At 39.1% G+C, this 26399-nt stretch overlaps 2 long non-coding RNA genes across 4 annotated transcripts in view; one reads left to right on the forward strand and one right to left on the reverse strand.

Annotated features, from left to right (window-relative positions):
- LOC126488326 (uncharacterized) overlaps positions 1-26399 on the forward strand; it is a 78306-nt gene that overhangs the window by 6708 nt on the left and 45199 nt on the right. For all 3 annotated transcript variants that reach the window (XR_007588654.1, XR_007588653.1, XR_007588655.1), the window contains one exon: positions 7563-7612. This is a non-coding gene — a long non-coding RNA (uncharacterized lncRNA). The remainder of the gene's footprint in view (positions 1-7562; positions 7613-26399) is intronic.
- LOC126488336 (uncharacterized) lies at positions 15245-17863 on the reverse strand. Its single transcript, XR_007588656.1, has 3 exons — positions 17749-17863; positions 16647-16702; positions 15245-16088 (listed from the first exon to the last, which is right to left on the reverse strand). It is a non-coding gene; the product is annotated as an uncharacterized lncRNA (long non-coding RNA).

Below are 26399 nucleotides of genomic sequence, written 5' to 3' on the forward strand. Positions count from 1 at the left end.
TGTTATATTATATGTATAATATAATATTTATATAATATTATATGTTTATAAACATGCATTTATATAATAAATGTTAATATATTTATATGTTCAAAATATATTTATAATAAATAAATATTAATATATTTATAAGAATACAATTCATACATCTATTTCAATCTATCAGTTTTAACTGTAGGTATATTCATAAGCCCTTTCGATGAGATGCAATAGAGGACACTTAGAGCATCCACAGAAGCTCATAGTAGCAAGTATTAGAAAATTAATCAAATATCCATCAGCTGAAAAAAAGATAGTGATTGAGTCATGAAACAATTAAAATTTCTGGAGTTTATATATGCACAGACAACAGAAACTTGCATGGACATGTAGCTAATACCCTACTCCCCAAAGAAACTTTCCATAGAATCCTATAGGATGAGAAAAGACAGGAGGAAATGATGACAGGGGAAGAAGGCCCAGATAATGTTTGCTTTAATAATTACCTAATACCAGGTGCCTAATGCTGCTTCAGTTAGGTTAAGTGTTATTTTCTGTGTCATCTGTAACAAACACCTTTTTTCAATAAAAATCTTTTTATAAATTGGACAATTATTTTGTAATATAATCACCACTTTAAAAAATAATCTTTAAACTATCCTGGGTTCCTCCATGTAAGGCAAGTAAATATGAATCATTTGAGTTACTCTGTACATTCTGCTTGCTTTCCTAGAACACAGGAAATGAAGTTCCATAGGCTCTTGCAAGCAAAGTTACTTGTATTGTCACCTATAGAATGCCTTTTTTCTTAGAAGATGTTAAGACAATTCTTTATTGAATTGTTTGCCCAAACAGTTGAAGAGAACTAAAAAAAATTACTTGGAAAGATTAAATTTAATTGACATCAAGAATACTTATACCACATCATCAAAAAATCGTGGCAATATCAGTAAGTGCCTTTTAAAGCAAATGACAAATTGGAAGTGTTTAACAACATATGGTCGCTTTTCCTTGACATATATGATTAAGAATATATCTTTTTATCAAAATGTAAAATACCATCTGGCAAAAGTAACAATTATTCTATTGGCTTTGTACATTAAATTAATTCACTGTACTTTAAAATGTAAATATTTTCCTATTTTTTCTTTTCCTTGTGCTGGATCTATATTTATTTATAATACAAACTGCATAACTAAAAAAAACCTATAATTAGGTATAACAATTAAAACCAATTTTGAATTTTGAACAGAAAGTATTCCTTAAATTATTCCCAAACAGTTCTTAAAAATTAAATGGCAGCAGTCCTTTTTTATCATTCCCAATTGTGAAGCTGAGTTAATGAAAATTTTACTATTATAACTTATTAGGCACACCATCAGACCTTGTATTTGATAGCAGCTGTCTGCTGAGCTCCTTAGAAAGAGGAAAGGGATTTATTATAAAGGCAGTATGCCACTGCATTTGAAGGCTTTGAACATGCGTGTAGGGCTGGTAATAACCCATCCATGCATCCAGTCACTAGACTGACCGAGTTCAGAGACTAGCAAATAAACAGCAAAGTTCCTGTCCACCAAGACACAATGTACACTACACATTTAGTGATGTGAACTGTTGGCAACTCATAAGTTTTAGGAAGCATATTAAATATAATTCTTTATGCGACAGTGTTCTTAAAACCACATTGGATGTAACCTGCAAGATGACGGTGCTGGTGCCTAGTATTCCTATTAGATATGTAGCAATCCAGGTTTTGCTGTTTGCTTTTAAAGAATTTATTATTTCAGTGAAATTCTTTCTTGGTTTTAAGTGTTCTGTATCTTCTCAAGTCTCCTTTGTGGTAGGATGGATGGAGGAGTCAGACAAATATATTTTGTATTTGATGTTAAATTTTAGTTTCTACTGTGGTCAGGGCATATTTTCTGCTTTGTAAAAACTTAAAGTTTCAACGAAAAGTAGATAAGTAAACCAAGGTTTATCTATAAGGTTGTAGGCTAGGATCACACAATTGGTGTTGACGGATCCCTCCCCACTCCAATAAGTAGGATGCAGTGTGGGGGTAGAAATGAGAGGGAGGCCTGGCGGTGGTGGCGCATGCCTTAAATCCCAACACTCGGGAGGCAGAGGCAGGCGGATCTCTGTGAGTTCGAGGCTAGCCTGGTCTACAAGAGCTAGTTCCAGGACAGGAACCAAAAGCTATGGAGAAACCCTGTCTCGAAAATCAAAAAAAAAAAAAAAAAAAAAAAGCCACAGAGAAACCCTATCTTGAAAACCAAAGAGAGAGAGAGAGAAATGAGAGAGAGAACAAGAGACAAGAAGAGTTATACGTTTGAAGATTCTAAAAGCATTAAAAAACAAACATGATTTAAGTAAGCTGAACCCATTTTCAGTGTACCGTATGATGAATTTTGACAAAACACTACCAAAATAAATATATAGAACACTAATAACAACTCAAAAAATTCTGCTATGCTCCTGCACAGTGAATTGTACTTAAATTCACTATGAACCACTGAGGCAACTGATCTTCTGTCAGTGAAATACATGTGAACATGTTTGTGTGCATGTGTGGTTTGTTTTAGAGTTTAAAGTGGTGTTGTATGGCATGTACTCCTCACTGCAATATTTTTAAAGTCTATCTGTCCTGTTACATATAATTTTCTTTTCATTGGCCTTGAACTCATGACCCTCTTGCCTCTGCCTCTTGAGTATTGGGATATGCTTGCCATCTTGGCAAAATAATCATCTTTTAAGGTTTTTTTAATGCTAGCACAAGGCAAATGTGGTAACATATAATTGCAGTCTCAGTGTTCAGGAGCTGAAGCAGGAAGATTCTGAGCCTGAGGCCAGTCTGCACTACACATCAAGTTCAAGGCCAGCCTAGACTACATGGTGAGACCCTCTCTAAGTAAGAAAAAGAAAGAAAGAAAAAGGGCTAAAAGAACTGAGAGAGAGAGAGAGAGAGAGAGAGAGAGAGAGAGAGAGAGAGAGAACATGCCATGACAAGCATGTAGAAGTTACAGGACAATTTTTGGAAGCTGGCTCACTCCCCCCACCTTCTATATTCAGAAGACTGAACTCAGGTTATCAGATCTTTGTGGCCAGTGCTCTAACCACTGAATCATTTTTGCTGCCCATGAACTAGTTTCTACTCCAGGATTTAAAAAAAAATGTGATTGACATTTCTTTCTCTCTTTTTCTAATTTTTGATTTCCATATGAAACTAGTGTGAAACAATGGGTTTTGTTGTGATCTTTTTATCCATGTGCACAGCATGCTTTAATATTATTCAACCCCATTTCCCTTTTGTGTCCCTTTCTTTTTTTGTTTCCATATGAATAGAACTGCTCACTTGACCTTACCTTCTTTTTTTAATTTTTTATATTTATTTATTTACTTGGTTTTTCGAGACAGGGTTTCTCTGTGGCTTTGGAGACTATCCTAGAACTAGCTCTTGTAGACCAGGATGGCCTCGAACTCACAGAGATCTATGCCTGTCTCTGCCTCTCAGAGTGCTGGGATCAAAGGCGTGAGCCACCACCACCCGGCAGACCTTACCTTCTTAACAACTGCAATAGAAATGTCCTTTTCTTAATTTCACAAAATCCTCAAACTGAAATTTAGTTCCTATCTGAAGTAAAAAAACATTAATGTTTCATTAAGCAAGACTTCCATAAATCTCAGAACTTTTATAAGACAACCTCGATCTACTTATTGTGTGGAATATTCATTTACATTGCGTGAAGATATGTCACTGTGATTGGTTTAATAAAGAGCTGAATGGCCAATAGCTAGACAGAAGAGAATAGGCAGGATTTCTGTAGAGAGGGAGGAACTCATGATGAATCTAAAAACTTGAGAGATGACAGCAAGACACTGAAGTCAGACATGTGTTACAAAGGAGACGTAATCACATGGCAGAATGTAGATTAATAAAAACAGGTTAATTTAAGTTATAAGAGCTAGTTGGGGAAAAGTCTAAACTAAGGCCAAGCTTTCATAATTAATAATATGTCTCTTTGTTATTTCCCACAAAGGAAAGGTTGATTACAACTTATCAGCATGAGAGTTAAGTAACAATGTGCTAAGTGTCCGAAAATGGTGCTCTAGCAAAACTCCAAAAGTGTTCTTAGCCTTTAACGAGGTGTTTTAGACAAAATTGTCCTTGTCAGGTGATATTAATTGGTTCTAAAAAATGAGAGCACAGTTGCTTCTACTTCTTTGGTATTTAGACTAGCTCATCATAAATCTTTTCTAACCTTCATATTAGTTTCCTCTATTTGTATTTTTAAATATAATTGTTGTGAATTTAATAAACAAAGCGGTAACCTAAACTATAAGGGGACTTTGTCTTGCCAGCCAGCTCCCAAATAATGACGTGGAGACCTAGAATTAACTATAAAATCTCTGCCCTTGCTTAGGTTTTCCCCACCAGCTCTTATACCTTAAATTAACCTGTTTCTATTAATCTACATTTTACCATGTCACTTTTTACTTTTCTTTCATTCTGTATGTCTGACTTCCTCCATGTCTCATTGGCGTCTAACTAGCATAATTCAAGCACCTAAATTCTTATCTTCCTCCCTCTGCCTGGAAGTCCAGTCTATCACTCTTGCCTAGCTAGCTATTGGCCATTAAATTTTTTATTGAACCAATCACACACAGCAACACATCTTCATACAGTGTGTCAATATTCTGTAACACTTCATGCATTAAAATATTGGTGTCGTATATAGATGTCCTAAGAGTTGTGGGAACCTGGGCCTATTTCTGGAGAGAAGTTAATGTTTGCTCACAGAAATGACAAAAAATTCATTGCAGATCTATGGTGAATCTTAAAATAAATGCCAGTAATTTACTGAAAATGTTCGACAATAGTAATTCTGAGACTACAAAAGCAACAACAACAAAAAAAAACCTCAATGAAGGGAAGGTCATTTTTCTTATAGATAACTTTATATTTTATGTTTCAAAGCATAATTAGGTCATTAATGCTAAATAAGAGCAATTATGTTTTTATCATTCTAATTAAAATGTTTTAAGATAGTGTTAATATACAACTCAGAATGAAACATGCGTATTTGCATGAAATAATTTTTTTATTTGATTTTTGAGTCAGTTTCTTTGTATAGCCCTGCCTTTCCTAGAACTTGCTCTGTAGAACAGGCTAGCTTCCAGTGCAGGGATTGATCTGTCTCTACTTCCCGACTGCTGGGATAAAAGGTGTGCACCACCATGCCTGGCTGTGAAATAAGCTTATGAGATGAGAATGCAACGGTCTTGCTGGTGTTTTAATGCTAGTTATGTTATATATATATATATATATGTGTGTGTGTGTGTGTGTGTGTGTGTGTGTGTGTGTATGCTGTATAATTGCTTCTCTGGTGACACCATATGAAAAGATACTTTGAAATTTAGATGGAACCAATACATTGTGTTAAAGTCTATAAAAATAAAATAAAAATAAAAAAATAAGATAAAAAATAAAAACCCTGATACAACATTATGAGTCTTCAAGGATGCTGTTGAGGTCATTTACTTTGGCCATCTGCGGGTGGGTATCTATCCCACCCTTGAGAAGTTTGTTTCCTCAGTGAGACTTCCTTGGAGCAAACTAAATTTTTATTTGCAAGAGGCTATCACCTGGAGATAGCTTCTGTGTTTGGGATGGGGGCAATGTGTTCACTCCTTCTTTCACCTCTCAGACCCCATGCAGACCTGTGCAGGCTCTGTAGCAACTTCTTAATCTCCTTTTTATAATTACATGTTTTTATCCTTTTTTTCCCTCTTTTTAAAAATGACTTTATTGAGCTATACATTTTTCTCTGCTCCCCTCCCTCCTACTCTCCTCATGTCTCAGCACCTCATGCAAACTTCTCAAAAATTGACCACATACTAGGTAACAAAAAAACCTTCAACAAATACAAAAAACATTGAAGTAACCCAGTATCTTTTTTTTTTTTTTGACAAGTTTTCTCTGTAGCTTTGGAGCCTGTCCTGGAACTAGCTCTTATAGACCAGGCTGGCCTCAAACTCACAGAGATCCACCTGCCTCTGCTTCCTGAGTGCTGGGATTAAAGGCGTGCGCCACCACCGCCCAGTAATTTATAGGATCACCATTGCTTAAAATTAGAATTCAGCAGCAACACTAATTCCAGAAAGCCCACAGACACATGGAAATTAAACAATGCTCTCCTGTTTTCATCCTTCTCATTATAAAGTTTAAATTCTTTAAAACCCAAGCTTCTTTTTAAAAAATCTTTCATTTGGATTTTATGTGTATGGTATTTTACTTATAGTGCCCACAGAGGCCTGAAGAGAGTGGGGTGTCTTCTGAAACTGAAGTCACAGCCAGTTGTAAATTGGAAGGATTAATTCTCTTTGGATGCCCCAAGAGACAGTCTATTCCTTCACTGCTTCATCCCCAGACATGGTCAGCCATTTTTGGCTATGGCCATATCACTCCCATATGCTTCTTTGTCAAACTGCACACTCTCCAGTTTCCTTCCTCTGACATAATCCAGGATATTATTAGGTCAAGAACTCAAACTCAGTCAAGTCTGGAAAGTCCCATTTGCAATAAGAGGTAATTTGTTCAGATTCTTGGGATCAGGACAAGGACTTCTTTTGGAAGGGAGGAACTCCTAGACCATACAGTCTTACCACAATGGCTATGAATTCCTTCTTCTCGCATCTCAAGATTTTCTCCATCTTCCTCATCGAGTACAGCTTTCTATCACATCTACTTTTTAATTAGAAACTTTTATGATTTTACATAATAGGTGAGGAGAGAGGCAAAGGGGAGGTTTTTATTTATTTTAATGACATGTCATCAGCATAGTAGTTTTATTAGAAAACTATAATAAAAATAGTTATAAAAAGGCCTAGAGTGCCAGCTATGAGGAGTGGAAACAAGAGCATCATTTGAGTACAGCAGTTTGAGGCCGTCTTATCAACATGGGTAAATCTTGTTTCAAGAAAATAAAAGCTATAAATAAATTTATTTTCATTTTAAATAAAGCAATTTCTAACACTTCAGAGTTGTGAAAAGTAAAATATATGATTTTGTATAAATAATATGCCTATTCTTATTTGTTTAGGATAGCTTCCTTTTTTTATAAAATTCTTTCTAGAACTCTGACTAGGGGCCTTGTATCAATTAAAATCCTAGCAGGAAACACACATATTCAAAAGATGCTATTAGAAGACAGTTTAATGATGACTTGGTTAAGATGTGTGGGCAAGCTTCAGGGAATTCACCAAGATAAGAAACAGCTCCCTGCTAACAGGAAGCCTTCCAGTTAGAAAAATCTTACACAAAATAGGGTTTTCTCTTCTGTTTTGTTATTTTCCTATGTCTAGGGCCATATTCAGGCATAATGACTAATGAATTGGGAGATTTGTATCATTTTATATAGAAATTTTAACTAGAAGAAATGAGTCGAGTGAAGGAAAACACTGTGAATAAATACTGAACCATGTGTCTAAAAAGAAAAAAAATAGATCTTTAGATTTCCCTTCAAGCTCTCTGGTCATATACAGACATGAAGAACTTTAGCCTTTAACTTTTGTTTTCTTCCTAGGAACGACTCACGTCACGACGTTTTCAGAGTCAAGCTGATGACAAATTAAGGTAGGAAACGAACCTACCTGGGTAGGTTTTTTTTTCCTCACGAAAATTCTGTGGTTCCCTATTGGCCATCATAAAATACATCTTCTAGAGATGATTTCTTACAAAACCTTAATGCCATTCTCATGTTCTTTTTATTTCTCCTCTCTACCTTGACTTCTACATCAATATTGCATGCTCACTCCTGTTTCGTGCTCCTTGCTGGCGTGCCGCCTTGCTTTCTCTGTCATTTTGTATCTGTCACTCTCCTTTTCCGATCCTGCTCAGAACATCTTGGGTCCTCCATTGTCTAATCGTATCCCGTCTAAGATATTTGCCTCCAGGGGTGATTTTTTTTTTCTACTAGCCTTTTTTTAATTTGAGCTGGTGAAGGGGGTCAATGAATGAAGAAACTAAAGCTGGGTGAACATCTACTACAGCCATGCCGTGCTGTGTGTGGTTTCACAAGCTGACATTGTGTGTTCTTGATAGTACACAAGGTTGCGGCCCAGAGACTCTGCAGATACTCTCCAAACTAAACGTTGGCAGCTGCATTTGGGAGGCAGAGGCAGGAGGATCTCTGTGAGTTTGAGGCCAGCCTGAGCTACAAAGTGAGTTCCAGGACAGCCAAGACTACACAGAGAAACCCTGTCTTGGGGCGGGAGTGGGTGATGACACAAGTAAGAACTGAGGCTGAAGAGATGGTTCAACAGTTAAGAGTATGGTGTAGGAGGTTCTTCTGTTTGAGTGTTGCTTTCATTGGTTGAATAAAGAGACTGCCTCGGCCTTTTGATAGGGCAGCCCTTAGATAGGCGGAGTAGACAGAACAGAATGCTGGGAAGAAGGGCAGTGTGGCCGACGCCATGAATCTCAGGCCTGAGATGGACGTAGGTTAGAATCTTGCAGGTAAGCCACAGTCACACGATGATACACAGATTTAATAGAAATGGGTTAATCAAGATGTGAGAGTTAGCCAATAAGAGGCTAGAGCTAATGGGACAGGCAGTAATTTGGATTAATACAATTTCTTTGTGGTTATTTTGGGTGTAAGCTAGCTAGGGGACAAAAAGCAGGCCCGCTCCTCATATTACAAAATTACTGTTTTTTGGAGGACTGGGATTTGTCTCCAGAACCCATATGCGGCAGCTCGTTACCTGTGACTCCAGCTTCAGAGGTGCCAATGCCTCTAAACTCCTCAGACATCTGCACACTTAGGTGCACACGCGCCCCACCCTATAGACACAATCAAATAGAGAAACTTAGAGTTCCTAGTTCTTTAAGCTGTTTGCAAAATTGGCTGTATGTTTCCCCTTCTTAAAACAGGCAGATGAATCTCTATATTTTAAAGAAACAGCCCAACAGAATTTTAAACTTTTTACTTTTGAATTTTTAGCTGGCAATAAAAAGGAAATTCTCAACTGGATGGAGTAGAGTTGAGTGCCTTTGCTTGATTTCAGCATTAAAGTATGTTACATAACCACAGTTTACAAGTAAAAATGTAGTGTTCCACATCAAAGGTCCCTCCAAAATAGAGCAATACTTAAAGTACCATTTAATATTTATTTTCTCAGTAAATAATGTGCTGGGGAATCTCTTCATAGACCAAGTCATATCATCTGACGATGACAAGCTAAAATTGCTTCAGATTGTCATTTATTAGTAATTGTTTCTAATATACAATTAGAAAAATTAATTAATATCAAGGTAGCAATGGTAGGCAGGTTTTCTTTTTTACACCAATCTTTTGGCAAAATGATGACTCTTTCTAGACATCGACTTTTGCCCTCCGTACTTGGTAGTAACACTTTCCCATGCCTTTTAAGTGACCCTGTTTTGAACAGTGCTAACACTTCAGGAAAACCTGCAGATGTACGCTGCGCGTCTTTTACTCCACTTTAATAATAACAAAAATGAGGTTCCTTGTTACCCTTACTTGTTCACCAGGGTCCATTTTTGCCCCTGTGTTTATGCGGTGCAATCATTAGTGGTTTTTACTTGTCTATTCTTTGGGGCCATAAAACTAGCGTTTGTTATTCTCCAGGTGATGAATTTTCTTATTTACAAATTACTTGCAGATCATGTGTGGGCAGCATGATTGCTGATCCTGCCTAACGAATACATTTAGTGTTTAATTTTTTTTCTGTTGCTATTTCTAATTTGAAGTGGGTAGACCAAAACCAATTAATTCTATTCCAGTTTTCCAGTACTTTGCTGCATGTCTCTTCTGTCACTACAGATGCTTATGACTCTTAATATATGGCTTTAAATAACATCGATATTAGAAACACGCTGATACTAAGTTACCCACTCCTGATAACTGTATCTTTCAGGTAGACCAGAGCTGCTAATTACCTTAAAGAAATTTAGGTCACGTATTCATAAACTGAATTAATTTATCTTCAACAAAGCTGCGTATAGCCAGATTGCTTTAAAGATAATCATAACCAGAGAATTAGAAATCTTTAAGAACTTTTGAAAACATAGCCCCAAAGATTGTAATGCCTAGTATAAATGCAACTTCACCAGAGAAAAGTGGAGTTTTTCTATTTATGAATTATGGAATAGGCACGTGGGCTAATGTAGATGTCAGTGTTTGTTTTTCCTTCTCTTTGGTGACTAGTCAGTCAAAAGGTGTGAGTGGAGCGGAAGAAACTTGGGTTTCTGAAGGTAATTTTTCCAGGCTATCCGAAGAGTCTAGATTGGATTTGTGGAGGTAACTTATTCATGCTATCCAAAGAGTCTAGAATTCTTGTTCTGTTTGTAGATTGGGATTGAACATTAAACAACAGAGTGAGTGTGAGCATGAAATGAACAAGTAGATATTTATGTAAACTCCTCTTGGCATAGCTAAAGCCCTATCACCACAGGACTCTAGTATATGACAGAAGTATCATCATTTTTCCTTCATTTAAGAAGTTGTGGATTGCTTCTTCACGATGCTATTAGAACAAGGACACTTCAGACACCCCAACTTTAACTTTGTGACAACGAAGATCCAAAAATCCTGTGACATGGAGTGGGGCTAGATACTCAAGCAAGACTAAGAGACAAGTGGATTTAAATATAACCATTTTGAGTGCTCTTTATCTTTCAAGCACCCTGCTAGGCGTGTTTATATAGGTCAGTTCATTTAACCCTCCATCTTATAAGTCTTTCACAGATAAAGAAGCAGTAATATAGCCCTGGCTTATTAGTTTTCTTATTCCTAATGCTATATGATCTAGCAATAACCACAGTGACTATTGACTTTGAGGATGCATATCTTCTTAAAGGAATTCAGGCATCGGGTGGGAGCTTGAACTCAGAACTCATTTAGTTCTGATAATTCCTAACTTCATGCAGCACTGCTGTAAGAGATCCTGGAGAGCTTTAAGGCTCATGCGGATGGGACACAAAGCCAGTCACAGCTGAGATGACAACGTGAGGAAGCCATGTCCAGATGAGACAGATAGGCCACACCCATGGCACTCTGTAGAGCAAGATGTGGATCCGATTATGAGCGTCAAATGAATTGTATATCCTCATGTTCCACAACACCTGCATCATAGTAGAATAATCGCCCAGTAATTAAAACATGATAAAGAGCTGACTTTCCCAGTTCTTTTTTCTTCAAACAGTCAGTTTAATATTCTCACCTACAGAATGAGCAGAGGTTAGAACATTCTGATTCTATTTCTCTGTAGGACACCAAAAATAGAAGCAGCTTGCATTGAAATAGTTCTGTGACTAAGCCTAGCCTCCCTGTTGCATGTTTCTAATTGCATGCATTTCAAGGTTGGGGTTTTTTTAGAAAGCTATTAAAAAGTGGGAAAGTAGGCCCCAAAGTATGACTTAGAGTTTACTTTTAAAAATTCAACTGCTTAAAATTCATTAGTGCTTAAGATGGTGTTATTTTCACTTCTTTCTCAGTCCCATCTTTACCAACACTCATACAGATAAATGACATGCTCATGCGTGTGTACTTCAAACAATGTAACCTGGGGAAAAGATGTTTGGTTAGGAGAGAGAGAGGGGGGGGAGGAGAGATTGGGGTCAGTGGGAATGAACAGTTAATTGATTATATCTGACTTTAATATTGTCTTTTGTGACTTCCTTTGATAATTGGTACTTGAATGAATCCCAGTGGCAAGTAACAACCGAAGTATTTGATCCATTGAACTGGAGAAAATGCCTGGTTTTCCTGCTTGCTCAGCCATACATACTTGCACCCTTTCTGTGCTAAACATGCTTTCTTTGTGGCGTTAAGTAACTTTTTATATCAGGTCCCAGATTTCTTATTTAAACTAATCTTTATTTTTATGGTGGTAAAATATACACTGCTTACAAGATTTATATTGTTTTAGCCATTTTCACTATTGTCTATTCTCCATAGCCATCCAATTGTAGAACTTTTAAAACATCCCTCACTGTTAGAGATGTAGAACTGGGCCATTGCTGCAACTTTTCAAACTTCCACACAGCTTTAGTCCTAGTACTCAGAAGGCAGAGGCAGGCTGACCATTAGTGAGTTCAAGACCAGCCTGGTCTGCATAGCAAGGTCCAGGTCAACCAGAGCTACATGATAAGACCCTACCTAAAATAATAAGTAAAATAAAATAAAAATAATACCTCCTCTGTACTTTTCTTAGGTGCTTTCCAGAAAAAAAAAAAGTCAAAGGCCTTTGAGTTTCAAAAGACCAACTTTATATTTATTTTCTACCAGCAGAAGAAACATAGGAAGTAGTAGTTAAGAAAAGTGATGAAATTAGGAAACAGATAAGCAAAGAAAATTCTAGGATTGAATAGGATGTCTGTAGACTCACGGACATTCCAAAACATTTGTAAAGTTACGAGAAAGATTTGAAGAACAACCTCTAAAACTAAAAGCCAGTGCTTATAGGCATGAATTCCTGAAACCTCAAGGTTGTTCAAGAGAACATGAAATAGAGCATGGAAGATGAGTTTAGATGGTACTAGGGCTGAAACTTGTGAAAATGTCAATCCTTTGTACATTAACTATTTGTATAATCAAACATTACCATTAGATAATGAGTTTTTTAAACGGCATTCATACGTCTGTTCTCATAACATATGTGTAAAATAAAGCCAAACTTCTCTTTCAGGAAATCGATTCAATCTTTAATTTACTTTCCAATTGCGCCTGAGTATATCTCAGGTGAAAATGAGAAGACCTGGATCTGTCAGTATTGATGTCCATGTAGGAGGCTTCCTTTATTATAATTTGTGAAGTTCTCATGAGCTGTCTTGGCAAGAGATCTCACATGGGAAGAGAGAATCAAGACGCAAGGTGGCCAAGACCACCAGGTTGTGTGGGTTCGTGAAGTGATCAAGTATAGTGCATACATATATAGTTTGTTTAAACAAACAAAGGGGATTGTTAGCTGTTCAAAGGTGAGGCGCTCAAGTGTAGCGTGTTAGTGCAAATTACTTGATATCTTAAAGCTATTTCTTGTTATTTCTCTTCAGTCTAAAGTGACTGACAACACTTCGGAATCACCTGTTTCAGGTTGAGTGGCATTTCATTAAAACATTCCAAGCTAAGAGCTCTTATTCTTTTTATTAAGTTTACATAAAAACTGTCTGCAACCATGACCGCAGCATGATTGTATTTATGCCTTTACATTAACTGCTCTTCAACTGTATTGAGAAAATCACTTTTATTTTTCAATTACTTATTCAATTCTAAGAGAAACAGTTGTCAGGAATAGGTTTACAGCGGAGAATGGCTGTTTCAATAGGTGTAAAATCAATTTGTAACTTTTATTTAGGAAAAGAGAACTGCCGAACTACCCACTGTTCCTTTAGTGACTGACTTTTGGAATCGATGTTATACTTAACTCCAAAGGGAAATTTTTGTTCTTAAAAAACGCATGACAATGTCATTTACCACCATGTCAAACATATTGTGTTGTGTTGACATTTTTTAGAAAATATTCTTTTAAACTTCTTCCTTTATGTCTTAAACTTTTTTCCTGAAATGATTTGGTCACCCCTCCAACATAGCATAAGTGAATTTCAGAATCAAAGTTCACTGTGGTGAGGCCAATGATCAAGCTTATTTAGATTGAGAAATAGCAAAAGCTACTCAGGAAGCAGATGGGCCAACTAGGCAACTACATACTGTGAGAAAATAAAGCTTATGGTTTGGTTTTTTTTTTTTTAATCCTTTGCATTTCTCTTGTGGTCAACTTCTGCACTTCAAAATCAACAGTGAAACAGCATGAACAAGAACCATGATGGGTAGATAGGTGGTTATGTTGATGTCAACACTCTTTGGGAGCAAAAGAACCAACCACTGGTAACTAGCAAGATTTAAAAAAAAATTAAACATGAGGTGTTTATGTTCTTGATTAACCATCAAATGTCAGGATGAGTTTACAACATGGCCGATTTTGATGTAAATAATAATCAGAGAGGTACAGGGCTGGAGGGTACTCAGAACATCACTTAAAGCTACCAAACGCAGAGTACCAATGCCCTGCCTTTGAAAACAAAACTGTTGTGTTGAAGTGTAGCCAACTAGTCAAAAACACATGGTTCCCAGGACCCCGTGAAATGGTTATGTTACTTTGGGTCTACCTGAGGAGGGACCAAGACGAGAGAGCCATTTAAGAGCAGTTCTGCTTTCTGCGTCTTTTGTTCTTGCCAGGGTGCCCATTTTTTAAGTATTCAAACAAAGAACCACAAACCGCCAGTCACACCATAATACCAGCTTGTGTTTACATTTTCAGCTCTCCGGATCGTGATCCTATTGAGTGCACACAGAGCGAGTGCTCGTGTACACGCGCCCGTCCGCCATCAGGAGGACTGCAACTGTAAACACAAGCTGGTATTTTGGTGTGATCACGCTAATATGGCGGATTGTGAGGTCAAGGGGTGGAAGGTGAATTATGGATCCAGAATTTCCTTGCTTTTGTCAGTTTAAGTCAGGCTGCTTACACAGAAGCTGCTTTTCAAACTTGAATAACAGCGATTTTAAAGAAATGAAGATCCATCTTAAATAATTAGGAGGGCTAGAGGAGAGAACTGTCTTTCTGGAATGAAGTAGAAGCACCTGCCCTCACAACCTTGAAAATCTGATCATGAAAGACACATAATATACTAATTTAGAGCATAGCCATGAGTTGGTCACAATAAAAAGTCATGCATAAAATAATTCACAGTCTTTAAGGGACATCTTATCTTGAGGGCAACCCACTTTGGTGCCTTGTTTATATTACTAAAAGTCCTTTTAACCAAAAAAATTGACCGTCATACCCCAAAGGAAGAAAAGTAGGCCAAGGCTCAGGTGAAACATGGAATGTCTTCTCTTTTGCTGTTTTTTTTTTTTTTTTTAAAGAGAGTCTGTATCATTTAATCACAGGTAGATCCTTAACTAAGTTGTGCTAGATGAAGTCATCAAGGCATGTAAGGTGAATTTTGAAGCACAACAAGAAGCATCTTTAGTAGAAACAATGCCAGAAATCATGTCACCACCCATCCACCAAACACAAGAATCGAATCACTGGTATAGATTTATTGGGGATCAATTCCAGCAAAAAACAAAGGACTGCTATCAGATATAGACAACTGATTTCATAGTCTCAGATCTCCATCCAAATAAGTGCTAATAAATGTCATTCTTTCAATTTTAAAAAAGGCTATGCTATTTTTTAAATCATCAACTTTAGAGAGACAAATGGAGGTGTCTGATATGGGGGTACATTTAATGTATTTGTCTCATGAAGACAACATGCCTCTTGTGACAACATGAAGTCCAGGTGTCCTAAAAAGTTCAGGTGGCCTTTGAGTCTGTTCTAATCCGAAAGTTATCCATAGGCATGGAATTTCCAGCCATATACTTCCTCTGATTAGCCATCTCTACTTAGGTTATAGTCGGCAGCTAGCCAAGTCCTCCCGATCTTGTCCTCAAGCTCTTAGGTAATAATATAATAGAAACACACCCATCCATACAGTGAAGAAACCTACAAATAAACACCAAGGTAACTAAGTAATCCATATTAGTTTATTTTAGGGGAAGTTGTTTTAAAGATATCTTGCCTCTCTGGTGTTTAAAATTCTTAACTATGTTGAAATGAAATTGTGGTTCTCCCATCAACGTTCCCCTGGATAACACTCGGTAAAGATGGCAGCCCGACAGCATGAGGTGGTGAGATGAGACCTCAAACAGAAAGCAGAGGACTGTGTTCCCAAAGGTTATTAAGACCAAAGTCACAATGTCCAACTACTTGATCTGCAGCAATGTCTCTGTTTTCCATTGACTACTGAAATGGAACTCTTTTTTTTTCCTTTTTTTTTTGAATAAAAAGGGAATTGGAGTCTAAAGCATAAATAGAATAACCTGAATGAGTAAAAAACCAGCTAACCTAGGGCTGGGGAGATGACTCAGCAGTTAAGATTGCTTGCTGCTCTTGCAGAGGACTCCCATTCCTTTCCCATATGGCACCTCCCAGCCATCGCTGTCTCCAGTTGCATTGGATCCCATGTCTTCTTTTGACCTCTGCCAGCACCAAACATAAACATTGTGCATATACATACATGTAGGCAAACTCATGCATAAAGTTAAATTTAAAGACCTTTAAAAAACTCCTCACACAATTCTGGTATTTTTATCTTATTGCTTTGAGATTTTTATCTATCTAGTATTTTCCTTGGAATTCTTTTATACTTAAATGTGTGAAATCTGGTTTTATTTTCTACATGTTTTATTACAAAATATCTCTTTAAATAAAAAAATAATGCATGTGAATGGGTGTTTCACCTACCATGTGTGTCTGTGCATCATGTGTGTGAATTGCCCAAGGAGGCCAGAAGAGGGCGGCAGATCCCCTGGGACTGAAATTAAGGGTGTCTGTGAGCCACCAAGTGAAGCAAATGAGTGTCTCAGCCCAAACACAGGTCCTTTGTGGAAGCAGCCAGGGCTCTTAGCCACTGACCTATTTCTCCAAGGTCTCCAAATGTCTTTTTCATGAAGAAGATTTGGTCTGGAGAGCTAGATTAGCGGTTAATAGCCCTGGCTGCTCTCACAGAGAATTGAAGTTCCTTTTCCAGTACTCACCAACAGCATTTTACAAGTACTCCTCATTCCAGCTCCAAGGGATTCGATGCTTTCTTCTGGTTTACACACACACACACACACACACACACACACACACACACACACAGAGAGAGAGAGAGAGAGACACACACACAGAGAGAGAGAGAGAGAGAGAGAGAGAGAGAGAGAGAGAGAGAGAGAGATTTAAAAAACATCTTCAAAAAAAGTATATTTGAACCTGACATGGTGGTGCACATCTTTAATCTCAGCACTCAGAAGGCAGTCAGACAGATCTCTGTGACTTTGAGGCCAGCCTGGTCTACAGGGTGAGTTTCAGGACAGCCAGAGCTATGTAGAGAGACCATTTGAGATCAGAGAGAAGAAAGAGGAGAGGAGGGAAGGGGAGGAGAGAGGAGTGGAAAGCAGGTGCCTGGGAAGATCAGATGAGTGTATTATGAGTCACAGGCAGCTGCGAGCCACCTGATGCGGACGGTGGGACCTGGATGTGGGTCCCCTGCACTATAAAGAACCTTTCCTCCATCCCCACAAAACTTCTCTGTGGGGAAAATGAAGGACTGTGTTTGAGTTTGAATAACTAGAACTGTCATTAGGTTTTATTCCACATGACTAGTTAGACTTTTCATTTACACCACAGCGAATTGCTTTATGAATTGATTAATTGTACTTCTTCAGATGAGAACATCAGTTCAGGTGGCAGCTGTATGGTACGGGCGATGCCTAGCTTTTCTTCTTTGTAGTCTTCATTAGAAGTCAGCTAAGGGAGTTGAAGATTGAGCTAAATGGAAGGGTGAAGCCTAGTGCCCTGGGTTTCATCCTCAGACTGCCCCAAAACAAAATAATAAAAAAATAGAAATCAGTTTAAAATGGTCTTAATATATATATATATATAAAATGTATGTGTATATATATGTAGTGTGTATGTATATGTAGTGTGTATATATAGTGCATGCATATATACAGTGTGTACATATATGGTGCATATGTACATATAGTATGTATATATACATATATATGTATACACACATATGTGTGTGTGTGTTGAGGGGGGTGCGCCACATGCACATGCCCATGCATGCAAGAGTCAGGGCACAAGTATGGTTACCTGAGAATGACTTGTGGAACCCAGTTCCCTCCTTTTGTGATGTGGCTTCTGCAAGTCTTCATGTTCGGCAGTAAGCAGTCTTCCTCTCAGCCATTTTGCTGGCCTCAAAAAGTATACATTAGCTATAGAGAAGATACATTACTTTATACATGTACGCAGCACACTCCAATCACATTCAACCACCATGGCTCACTCTAGTTCCCAACTGGCCATCTCCAACTGCCAAGTTTCCCGCCCCCCCTTTTCAAATCTTTTGAAACAGCCTTAAGTAAAGCCCCTCACTCAGTCATATTAAATACTCAACAACTTGAACAGAATAGCCCTCTCTTCGAGGAAGATATTAAGAGTAAGTTGTTAAGATGTTAAGAGTAAGCGCTTCAGAGCAAACTCTGGTGGATTTAAGATAAAGGTCTTAGAATGTATGCAGTGGAGACCAAAGCCGCGCCTGACTTACAACGAGGATTTACAAGGAACAAGCAGGTTTAAGCCTGTGTAGCACTGTAACGGTTTTCTTTGTTTGGAAGGCAATTTCTCTTGACATGCTGTTATTTCCTCTTCGTAATTTAAAGAGTTTCTCATGACAAAATACAGGTGGGAAATAATATAGCTAAGTTGTATTTTGTAGACAAGTATACGTGAGCGCAGAGCGTGGGAAGAGGCGAGCGGAGCCGCTTGCGGTTCTCATACCAGAATTCAGAATACGATCGAGACTTAGTCTCGGTGATAAACATCTTCTGTGAAGTAAGCAGATACCGAAGGAGAAATTGGGCCGGGTTTGGTGGTGCGCTCTTTGATCCCAGCAACCAGGAGGCAAGAAGTAGGTGGATCTCTTGTGAGTTCAATGCCAGTCTGGTTTGCAGTCTTAGTGATAGAGTCTCACCCAGCGTGCATGAGGTTCTGGGTATGATCCCCAACATGGAGGAGGAAGAGAAGGAGGAGGCAGGAGGAAAAGGAGAATAGGAGGAGCCTGAACTTACATTTATTAAAATCTCCTGAGATTTGTATGCACATATTGACTCAGTTATATATTTTTCAACATAGAACAATTGGACAAAATGCTGACAACTGTGGAATCTATCGGAAGTCTTTAAAGCCGCGAAGGCCACTTTCTCAGGCAGAGACGAGTAAAGCGGGGGTGGGGAGTGGGGGTCGGGAGTTGGGGGGGGGGGGGGGGGGGGACGGGAGATGGGGGGGGGAGCTACAGCTACCTTTCCTCAGCGGATGTGGAACCTGAGCAAAGAGCACGCGTGGCTTAGGAAAGTTACTTTTAAAAAAATCCTGACAGGATTGATTAATCGATCTGTTACTGTCTACAAGTACATTGCTTCCTTAAACATAAGTTACCTGGTAGACTAGGAGTTGGGAAAAGTCTAATTTTGGTGAGCTTGCCACATGTATACATACATTTTACTGGACCGGAGGCAGGTCATTAAATAAGAACAAAGCCACATTGCTTTATTCTTCGTTTCTACCAAAACAGTACAAACCCATCAATTTATTGACACAGTATGTTATATCTTAGAAAAATAGATATCAGTTCTTAAACCCCTGCCCTTCCCACACACCTTAGCTTTTAAAATTGAATAATGCAAATCTGATTAACTTGTTTCAGGGCTCTAAATTAGATATTTTTAGTTACTTATTCTTTGAACTATCACCAACTTTTCTCATCCTTTAATGATGTAAACAAGAAATAAGTTTCAAATGAATATGTAAATAATACGTGTAAAAAGAAGAAACCACTCCTTGTCTATTTAAGGTTAGTCACAATAAAAACGCTTTGTTTTAAGAATACATTGGCTGCTTGATAGACCCCCTGGTACTCCTGGCCCCAGCTCCTCTCCTCCTTCTTCTAGGTCTTTGGAGTTGAAATCACAACCCTGTTTCATCGCCTCCAGCACTGAGATTACAGGCACATGACGACCCCTGCATCTCTTCCTCAAGCCATTTTTGTTATTGTTGTTGTTGTTTTATTTGTTTTTGTTTTGCAAGACAGTGCTTTCCTGTGCAGCCCTGTGTGTCCTGCCTCGAACTCACAGAGATCCCCGTGCATCTGCCTCCAGAGCCTTAGGATTAAAGACACAGTCACTTGCCTGGCCTAAGCCATTTTTTTTTTTTTTGATGATCCCTGAGATCATTTTCTTCTGTTCCTTTCGCTTCCACATTCTTGTGCATCCCACACAGATGTTCCTCAGCATATAATAGGGTTCCGTCTCGGCGTTCCCTCTGTGAGATGATGAGAGAGCAAGAGGAAAGTACGTCAGTCCAGCTTGCCACCAGACACAGCTTACCAACCCGGCACACTAGAATTTCAGTTCGCTTGCTTCATGATCATGTGGCTAACAGGAGCCTCAGCTTGCAGCTGCTGCCCAACACTGTAAGCAGCAATTATGCTACATATAGCCATCCAGGAAAAAAAAAGCATTAAAATTCAACATTCAAAAGAGTTTCTAGCGAACGTGTAAATAAAAACTGCAGGTGAAGCCACTATGAACTGGAGACCATCTGTATGCCATTGGGTAACTTCATCTGGAGCTGCCACTCTGGCAAGCCCCGCTTTTATGTTATTATACTAGTCTATGTCTAGGACCTTGACCTCTCTGACTAAGTTTGTACAGTTTGAAAATTAATATAGCAAAGCTTTCACCATGGTGAATTCGCAGAATGCACTTGATTATTTATTATGGTTTCTAAGAGTCCCTCTTCAGCCTACTCACAGAAGGCTGTGGACCAAGTTACTCAGCAGTCTGAGAGAATGACTAGATGGCGTTTTCCTCAGTTAATACAGAGATGCATACGTGTTATATAATAAAGCCGGGTTTATTACGTACTCAAAAGTCATCTGGAGGGAAATGGCAGTGAATAGTTAGGAGAGTTGTCTATACAGGGATGGGGTGGGAGTGAATCTGCTTTTTCTCATAGGAATGTGGCTTTGTTAGGAAGCAGAAATATATTTTTAAATTACTAAAGGCCAAGTGCAATGCGCTTGACATTTGTTATCTATGATGCTGAAATTCCGCTGTCATCTCATTTTGACACAGAGGATGCTGAGGTTTGGAAAACATAACTAGCTCAGTGTGGTAGACAGGGTTCTCTGTTTAGTTCTCTGTTCTAAGTCCTTGATATGTCTTCTGTGGTGTGTGTGTGTGTGTGTGTGTGTGTGTGTGTGTGTGTCTTAGTTAGGGTTTTGATTGCGGCGATGAAATACCATGACCAAAAATGAAGTTGGGGAGGAAAGGGTTTCTTTGGTTTAAACTTTCAGATTAGTCCATCTTTGGAGAAGTCAGACAAGGAGCTCAAGCAGGGCTGGAACCGGGAAGTAGGAGCTGATGCAGAGGCCGTGGCTGAGTGCAGAGGGCATGGCGGAGTGCTGCTTACTAGCTTGGTCCCCATGACCTGCTCAGCCTGTTTTCTTATAGAACCCAGGACCACCAGCCCAGGGGTGGCCCCATCCACAACAGGCTGACCTCCCTCCCACCCTCGCGCTACCAATAATTAAGAAAATGCATTAATGGAGGCATTTTCTCAGTTAAGGTTCCTTCCTTTCAGATAACTCTAGCCTTGTGTCACGTTGACACAGGGCCAGAGAGCACAGGACGATATTTCCCATTCTCATTCATTTAGGGTTGGTCACTTGAGCTTCTCAGACCAACATAATGTGGAGGCAAGGAGTATGTTTTCAGTTGAGCTTAAGAAGTGTCTTTCTTCTCAAGGAAGGGAGGGACGGTGATGGAAACTTCGATGAAAATACTTTGGGGCAGTGGGAAGGTTTCCGTGAGTTCCTGACTAGCCTGGGCTACAGTGTAAGATCATATATATATGTATATATACACACATAAACATATATAAACCTAAAAGAAGAGAAAGAGCAAGGGAAAGAGAAGGAGGAGGGAAAGGAGGAAGCGAGCATGGGAGAGGAAGGATTTAGGGAGATTCATCAAGTCTCTCCCATCCTGGTATCTGGCAGAAGATACTGGGGGGGGGGGGAGGTGGCCATCAGCCTGAGAAAAGAGGCACAGGAGTCTAAGACTGACCAGGAGCTGACAGAGAAGTTCTGTTTTTCTACCAGAACCCTGAAGTCTCTCAGCTGACCCAGAAATACATACCACGGCAATAAGTGTTTGCTGCTGCTAGCTGATGCAATCTCGGGAGTTTTTGTTTCGCAGTTTCGTTGCCGTGAGACTTTAACAAAGCAGCAGAGTCATGTGACTGGAACAGATACGAGACAGGGGATGAAAACCAGGGAGCCGAGGATAGCACAGCCAAAAGCTTAGCAGGGAAAATGGGGAGTGTTCAGAAATGCTGCGGGAATTTTAGCCAGCAAACCGAGGGAGGTGGGAATGTGGTTGAATCTCTAACTTAGACTTCAGAAGAGAAATCTAAATAGATTAAAGGCATGATGAAAAATGGAACAGCATAAATATACTTAGAATAAAATAAAGGAAATTTTCCAAGTAATCTCCCTTTAGAAATGCCTTTCTGAAGATGGTATAAAGGGCGTTAAACATAGATATGGCTTATAAACTTGATTTACATAACAACTTTGTATAATAAAACAGGTATAGCAAGGCATAAAGGCTAAAGACATGCTGAAAGGTACACGTCACAAGCAAAACTGACCTTTTTTTTTTCCTTTTAAAGAGAACATAATTATAGGCTAATGACAAAATGTATACGCCAAAGGAGTCAGTAGTGAGATGAAAGAACTGCTTCCCAAGTGTGGAAAGCCAGGGGTCTTGAGATGCACACCTGGTAAACTGTATTAGTCGTCAGCTTCTAGAAATTAAAAGAGTAAGGAAATATCATTCCTCACTTAAAATATAAAAGAATTTAAAAATACCAACTATAGGACATAATAGAGAATAAAATTACTATGATTTTCAAAATTTGTATTACGTTTATGTATTTTAGGGTGTGTGATGATGGGGGGTGCGGTGGGTGCATGTGTACCATGGCATGTGTGTGGAGAGTGGAGACAGTTGTGGGAACTGGCCCTGTCGTTCCACCAAACCCGGATCTCAAACCCTGCTTGGTGGCAGGGACCTTTAACGTGCCTGTTGAGTCATTTCACTGGTCCTATGATGTTTTGATAATAGTGGGAAATAATTCATATTTTAATTATAAGACAGAATAGTATTTCTATTTCTCCCCCCCACTGTTCCTCCATCTTTCCTTATCCTCTCTCTTTCTTTTTCCTTTCTTCCTTCCTTTTTTTCTTCTTTGTGTGTGTGTGTGTGTGTGTGTTATGAAACATAGTCATGTTGTGTGGTCCAGGACAGTATTGAATTTCTGACCCTCCAGCTTCGGCCTTCTGAGTGCTAGGATTACAGGGGTGCACCATCTTAGTCCACGATTGAGATTATAGGCATCCTCTACCACAGTACACAGCAATTTAATTTATTAAGGAAGTAATAATGGACCACATGTAAAAATATTCATTATAAATATAATATTCATTGTAAGTATAATATTCATTGTAAACATAATATTAATTATAAAAATTGGAAGTAACTTAAGTGTTAATCAACAGGGGAGTGATCAGCTGGTGTGGTGACACACACTTGAACTTCCAGTATTTGGGAGGCTGATGTAGGAGCATATCCAAGTTTGAGATCAGACTTGACTACACAGTGAGGACCTGGCCAGTTTAGGCTATAGCAAGATCTTGTTTCAAAATAAGACAATGACAACAACAAAGGAAAAAAATCAACAAAAATAAAACCAGAAGATTAATCAATAAATTATAGAACATCCATAAAACAAAACAAAAAAAGTCACATTTTAGTGCTAGCCATAAAGAATTATGAAGATTATGGCTGTTAAGTGAAAATCCTATTTTAATATTTGTTGTTGTTGTTGTTGCAGGGAATAGGGTAGGCTACCTTCCTACAAGTAGTTGATTGGGGGAAGCACTTAGTTAGGGTTTCTGTTGTTGTGATGAGATGCCCATGGCCAAGGCAATTTATAAAAGAAAACGTTTAATTTGAGGCTTCCAGTTCCTGAGGGATAGAGTGTATGACCCATCACGACAGGGACTGCAGCAGCAGCCCGGCAAACATGGTGCTGAAGCAGAGAGAGACTACATCTTCATCTTCCAGCAGGAGCTGACTGGAAATGGCATGGCGCTTTGAAATGTCAAAGCCCGTTTCCAATGACACACCTCTTCCAACAAGGCCACATGTCCTAAATTCTTCCCAGTTTCACCAAATGGGGACAAAGTATTCAAATATATGATCTTATAGGGTCCATTCTCATTCAAATCACACCCTCTAAACGAGGAGGGAGTTGCTAGGGTGTTGGCTGCTAGAACTAAATGATAAGACTCTATTGCTGAAGACACTACGCGCTATGATAGGTTCATCAAATTTCCATTTCAATAATTATGTTCATGCCCATAGATTAATGCTACTATAAGTTTTGGTCAGAAAACGCTGCTTGGACAGTGAACAGCAATAACTGTGGAGACCCATAATTGCTTAGTGCTGAAAACAAGGAACTATTGAATGTTCAGCCATAAATGGAAATTAATTTATCACTCTCTCAGAGGTTCAAGGAGCAGTGCAGAAGACAAGGTGGCAAGAATCTAAGGGCCGAAGGAAGGAGCGGAGTAAGGCTCTGTCTTTGAAACTAAGCATTGTTACTGCATTCTTAATCTCACAGTTGTGAGGCCTGGCACAAGACCTGTGCAGCGTTGGACTTGTTGATATCTTGTCAGGAGAATAGCTCACACACACCCCTCCTTCAAGGACTCTAGGCAGATAATGGTGTCTAGGTGGAAGGGGCTCATATGACTTCACCCCTCCATGATAAACTCTAGGCAGTTAATGGTCATTGAAGGGAGGAAGAGAAGATGGTTTCAGGGTTTCCTTAGTTAAGGTTTCTATTACTGTGAAGAGACACCAGGACCACAACAACTCTTATAAAGGAAGACATTTAATTGGGACTGGCTTAGAGTTCAAATGTCCAATCTGTTTTCATCACAGCAAGGAGAATAGCAGTGTGCAGGCAGACAAGGCGCTGGGAAAGCAGCTGAGAGTCCTATATCTTGCAGGCAACAGGAAACCATCTGAGTGTCACACCGAGAGCAAAGGAGACCTCAAAAGTCATCCCCCCCCCAAAGTGACACACTTTGCCAGGCGAGAGTGGTGTACACCTTTAATCCCAGCACTTGGGAAGCAGAGACAGGCAGATCTCTGTGGGTTCGAGGCCAGCCTGGTCTACAAAGCAAGTGTCAGGACAGGCTCCAAAGCTACAGAAAAACCCAGTCTCAACAAAACAAACAAACAAACCAAAAACCCAAAGGGACATACTTCTGCCAACAAGGCCATACCTTCTTCAACAAAGCCACAGTTTCCAATAGTGCCATCACCTTTGAGGGCAGTTGTCTTTCAAACAACCATAGAGTGTAACCACTGCTAAAGGACCCTGTATTGATCTTCATGACATCCAGAGGGTCATCCAAAGCAAAAGGCAAGAAAATGGGAAGAGAGAGAGAGAGAGAGAGAGAGAGAGAGAGAGAGAGAGAGAGGAAGAGAGGTGAGAGCAGAAGACAGACTAGAGGTAGGAAGAAGAAGGGGGATCAGTGGGTGTGGGAGGGAATATGATCAAAATGCATTTCACATGTCTATGAAAATACCATAATAAAATCCACTGCTAGAAAGAAAGGAATTATGAAGGTCTTTATCTGAAGACACTGAAAGATTAAGGGTAATTTATACACCAAGAGATAAAGGAATCTACAAAACTATATATTGTGCAGTTTCATCTTTACAAGTATATGAAATACATATTAATAGTTTTGTTAATTTACTGTGTGTGTGGGGGGTGTTTTGCCTCCATGTGTGTCTGTGCATCACTTGTGTGCGGGTGTCTGCTGAGCCCCTGCTACTGGAGTTACCCACAGTTGTGAACTGCTACATGGGTGCTGGGAATTGAACCCAGGTCCTCTGGTGGAGGAATCAGTGTATTTACCCTCTGAACTATTTCTCCAGCCCCTCTAGTTAATTCTTGAAAGATAGGCCACGTGTCACCTGTAATGGTTTGTTGTTATTTACAGTGCAAAAGAAAAAGCTGCATGATTGATATTCATATAAAAACACATAGCAGCCTCATCTAGAACTCGGGAGGATGAGGAAGAACAGTGAGAAGTTCAGACCACGTAGTTAGGCATTTCCCTAAAAAAGAAAAGAAAGAAGCCAGGCAGTGGTGGCGCACGCCTTTAATCCCAGCACTCGGGAGGCAGAGGCAGGCGGATCTCTGTGAGTTCGAGGCCAGCCTGGTCTAGAAGAGCTAGTTCCAGGACAGGAACCAAAAACTACGAAGAAACCCTGTCTTGAAAACTCCCCCCCGCCAAAAAAAAAAAAAAAAAGAAAGAAAAAGTTATTTGATTCTCAACACCCTCATGGAGGTTCATAACTATCTGTAACTCCAGTCCCCTGGGCTCTTCTACCCTACACAGGCACTGAACACATGTGGTGTACAGACAGATATACATACAGGCAAAATACCCATACACATAAAGGTTAAAAAGTATCTGAACGCTTTTTGTGATTAGGACATATTTATAGTTAGAGATGATAGCAATAAAATGCTTGCTTTTGAAAATAATAATTATATAAAAATAGCATCCATAAATAGGAGAAAAATCTGCA

Source organism: Alexandromys fortis, unplaced genomic scaffold (assembly GCF_014885135.2).
Source record: "Alexandromys fortis isolate MF-2015 unplaced genomic scaffold, M_Fortis_MF-2015_v1.1 scaffold_8_9099976_23576923, whole genome shotgun sequence".
In the NCBI taxonomy this organism is placed as follows: Eukaryota; Metazoa; Chordata; class Mammalia; order Rodentia; family Cricetidae; genus Alexandromys; species Alexandromys fortis.